We start from the raw sequence: 4,802 nt of genomic DNA, 5'->3' as shown, positions 1-4,802 counted from the left end.
AACCGTTGCAAATCATTTTAACTTTGTGTCAGTACGTCATAAATAGAACAAGGCATCAGTTTAATGTCGGGTTGCGTCGCACCGCATCCAGTGTACACCGCGTCACTGATTATAATGGGTTCTACTGTATTTTGCCGCTCGCGTGCGGTGTAGACACGGTGTTTAATGACGTTGGTGAGGAGGAAAGTGTGGTAAAGCAACAGATTTGTTTTTATAGTTCTGCAATCTACTTTAGTTAGTGTGATTTGTTACTGACTTTCATATTAATGTTTACACCAGGCTTATTTAAATATAATTATTACATGCTTACAAGGTTGAAAGTTCAACAAATCAGTCAATATACTGTGATTGAAGTTGTTAAATAAAAATGTCAATCATATCAATTCATGCATCACTTAATTTCATCATAACATATAGGCCTGGCCTACAGAAAAGAACATTTATGTTTAATCTATCTAATATTGTGTTGGTCATACTATACAATGGTTTATAGCTTGTCTTTGTTAAATAATACAGAACATAACGAGCTTTAAAAAAAAAAAAATGCATATTAAATCACAATCACAATATTGGTAAAAAAAATAAAAATTAAAAAAAAATCGCAATTAGATTATTTTCCAAAATCGTTCAGCCCTAGTCTTAAATGGTCTGATTAGCCAAACTCTCCCAAAAACACTCAAACCTAGTGCTACAAATTAATGAAAGAACTCCATGTATACAGACACTACATACTTAAACTTGTATTATTTATATTCATGTTAATGAATTCAAATTTAATAAAAACATGCATTTGGTTTGTAAAAATTGTTGCTCATGTTAGTTTGTGTACTCTTCGCTTCGAATCAGTAAATCATTTTGCGAAGCAATTCATTCAGATGTCTTTAAAGGCACAATATGTAACTTTTCGCCGCTAGAGGGCGCGTATTCAAAACAAACAAAAAAAAAGCATAGTTTGATGACGCAGTGACTGAGTGTGTAATCATGGGAGTTGTCGTCTTCATCCCCACAGCCGATGCAATCCAACGGGACTCGGGCAGAAATCATTTTCATGGATGAGCTATTGATTTATTAACGTAGTAGAATGAAGCAGGGTGAGGCTGAAAGCCGTCGAAGCGAAACGAGGCGCTGAATGAGCGTGACACAGCGGAAGCTTTTATTATGCCACAGTCGACCGCTTCCGCTCCTTCCGGTCGTGAGTATGTATGGTAAAGCAGTGCTGTTTAATCATACTAGATACATTTGATATTTCTGTTATAATGCTACTCTGTGCGGTCGTCACCGGTCTAATAAAACGCACAACATCTTTGGTGTTTCCATGTTTTCTACAAAACAAAACCGGAAATCGAGGCGTTATGACGTCATTGGCAGGCGACACTGTGGACACACTCCGTGTCACTAGTTAAAATTGCTTCTTTCTCTGGATTTAAACATTCTTCGAAACATTTGGGATAATGTAAGTGCACAAGTCAGCAAAATATATAACACTGTTCAAGTGGTTTTTGGATATTTTAATAAAAAAATCTTACATATTGTGCCTTCAAGTTTCAAAAAGCTCGTTTCTCTCATCAGTACTACTTGCCAGTGACCTAATTCGTGTTTACTGTAAACCGATTCTCGAGATGGGGAGCGAAATGAGACGCACCTTTTAACCTATTAGTTATATACTGATGCTCTTTACTCATATCAAACAACGTTTCTTAATGTAAGCATTGCACTGCTATATTCAATTTTACGTGGTTTGAAAACGCTATAAAATTGAATAGACATTTTAGCCACAGGTTTAAATACCTTACACGCTTCTTCTTCTTCCTTTCTTTTAATTGTCAAAATCGCAGCATTCACGCTTTAAGAACACAAACCTTTCTTCAGCCGGATCACAAGAAACGCAGGAGCGCGACGCAGTCTGATGACGTCACATTGCCAGACCAAAATAAAAGTCCTGACCACACGCTGCTGTCTGAAAACACAGAAGTGCATAGAAATTTGCATCTTCTTCTTGTACGATTTAATGGCGGTTGACAAGCCATAGAAATTTACATGTAAACACAAACAAATAATAAAACACGTCAGAGGTATTCATATTTAAATTACACATATTTAAACATATATTGTACAATGTTGAAAATGACTACCAATGAAAAAGCATGTACTAAATATGAGATCATGTTTAAGAGACATGTTTGGGTGCAAAAGCCACCAGGGGTGGAAAACAGTCACAATTGCATTAAAAATCATTATCTTAAAAAAATAAATTATAACATTATCTGTCAAATATTACATGTTGTAAATGCTTACTAAATATTCATACTTTTGAATCTGAATCAAAACAATTTGCATAACAGCAAAAATTGATTATTATAGTGTGATAATGTCTCACTTTACTTTAAGGTTCACAGGTATTTACTTTTCACTAACTTACAGAGGTAAAATATATAACTTGTGAACACATGGTTCACTGATGTCCACCCAAAATTAAGATTCACAGTTAAATACTATTGAAATTAAATGATTCATTAATAATATCTTATGAATAAAGAGATTGTGGTCTCCCTTTTGCATCATGACCTGAAGTCTTTAGAGGACAATGGTAAGAAAAGTGACATGAGATATTATTGTTTGTATATTTGTAGAGGTAGATTGCTAATTGTTTTCTCTTTCCATTTCTTCAACAGGACACAAAGAAGCAGACAGAGAGTTTAATTTATTTTGCGGTTAACCCTAATTAATTGCGGTTGCTGTTCATGTACTTCAGTTAAAAGAAAATGTCCCAGATGAAATTCTCTTTTTTTCCTGTTCTTGTTCTTCCTCTTTGCTTCAGTGATTCTGCCTTACCCTTTTTTCTGAGGTGTATAATAATAATAATAATACTTATTAGGGCTGGGTAAAAAATATCGATATCTCGATATAAATTGATTCTCGTTTTTACGGAACTATATAGATTCTTAAATCCCAAGAATCGATTAGTCTAGCCTGTTTTCAGTTAATGGACGGAACATTGAAGGGCACTCCCCATCCAATATATCGCAATAAGCATTGTGCTTTGGTACTTTTAATATGAAACAAAGTCTCATATTTCAAATTCTGTCTGTTGTATTGCAGTATTCAAACAATAAATGCCGTTTTCGCGCTGTTTAATGTGAAGTGACAGATCGCTGTAGCACCTCAGTTCAGCAGATGCAGCAGCACGAGGCGCACGTGAACTGATCATCTCCTCCACATTAATACCAGTTTCAGCACAAAATAAACATGACTAAACATTCGAAGGTAAGTTAAAAGAAAGAGTACAACTTTACAATCCGTATCCTGTCTCATGTAATCGCTCAATCAGTGTTTCAGCCGCGCAATTACGTCAATATAATGGCTTCTAAACAAGTTTAGTAACGTAACGTCACATTTACCTCAGAAAAAACATATTTGGTGACCATAAACTCATTAGTCAGATAGAAAAATAAACTGTAGAGAGGGGCATTTTGCTAAATATATGCACCATACATCATATTCATTATAAATTTTACTGTTCTTCAATGTTTAATTTATGTTTGAATAAATCCATCAAGTTTTTATGACAGCCACCATTATGTATATATTTCAAAAAAACGAATTAAAAAGTAGAAATATTATTATGTAATTGTAATTTTTATTATTTAAAAAACTTAAATTTTAACAAATCAGTACATTTTAACCTTCAATATTATAGTAATGTAGTGCCAACTGACTCTCATGTATATTTTACAGCATTAGTTAAGAGATTTTTTTTCCTTGAGAAAATTTGGCATGTTACTGTACCTGATATATATCCAACATAATCGATATTGAATCGAATCGAATTGGTAATCGAATCGAATCACAAGCTTGTGAATGAGAATCGAAACGTGAAATTTGTGTCAAAACCCAGCCCTAATACTTATTATTATTATTATTATTATTATTATTAGGGATGCACCGATACCGATACTGGTATCGGGCCCAATACTGAGCTCCTGTACTCAGTATTGCTCGTTAAAATGCCCCGATACCAAACGCCGATACCACACAGAATGTGACAAGTGCCATATTCAAGAAACACCAACAACAGAACAACAGACAGCAGAATGGAGTTATTAGATATTAAGGATGTCTACGAAGTATATGTATGCAATGAATATAATGTTACACATTCAGTATTAACGCCTGCATAGCTGTGCGCGAGCTGATAAGCAAATCACGCCGAGTGGATTGAGCGCGCGGCGGCGCAGATGCGCGAGCTTGTCGAGTGAATATACCGAGAGCGCGCACTTCTGTTGTGTGATCTTTGATGTTCACTCACTTAGCACACGCATAATTTGGATTAAAACTAAACCGTAAAAATAAGACCATTTATAGGGGCATTCACAATAAACAATTTATTTTCAACCTTAGGCATACATGACTTTCTGGCGAAAATGAATCTAGCAGCCTGTGTGAAATGCGCTAGGCTGTACTACTTGTCCCTCTCATTCTGCACCAGTACAAATACGTGCACGCGTTTTGCTTGCTTTGAGTGTTTGTGCATTATATGAGTGGCTTTGGAATATAAATCTCAGCACGTTTCAGATGAAAAAAACGCGACTTCTATTTCTGAAAATATCACAGAGATTTATAACGAGTGGTTCCCTGCATTATTACAGCAAAGCGCGTGATTACAGTACTAAGCCGCTGCAATGGAGCAGCTCTAATGCTATTAAATTAAAGATGATGTACCATAGAGCAAAGAAATGAACAGTGAAAGTAACAAAAACTTGTAAAATACATTTTAATGGGCATAATTAAGTGTGAAAATAACC

The 4,802-nt window shown here is 35.1% G+C and overlaps 1 protein-coding gene across 3 annotated transcripts in view; it reads right to left on the bottom strand.

The window, feature by feature from the left end:
• LOC107667690 (gastrula zinc finger protein XlCGF52.1-like) overlaps positions 1–1,950 on the bottom strand; it is a 6,762-nt gene extending 4,812 nt beyond the window's left edge. For 2 of the 3 annotated variants that reach the window (XM_016459417.1, XM_016459418.1), the window contains exon 1: positions 1,860–1,950. The gene's annotated coding sequence lies outside the window, so the exon portion shown is untranslated. Of the gene's footprint in view, positions 1–1,788 lie in introns of all 3 variants that reach the window. The other variant, XM_016459416.1, reaches the window with a different exon arrangement.
• Between the last annotated feature and the right edge of the window lie 2,852 nt (positions 1,951–4,802).

The sequence above is a fragment of the Sinocyclocheilus anshuiensis genome, unplaced genomic scaffold (assembly GCF_001515605.1).
Source record: "Sinocyclocheilus anshuiensis isolate Anshui unplaced genomic scaffold, SAMN03320099.WGS_v1.1 scaffold2193, whole genome shotgun sequence".
NCBI lineage: Eukaryota > Metazoa > Chordata > Actinopteri > Cypriniformes > Cyprinidae > Sinocyclocheilus > Sinocyclocheilus anshuiensis.
Note: the sequence above shows the minus strand (reverse complement) of the source record. Positions and strands in the feature narration are given on the sequence as shown.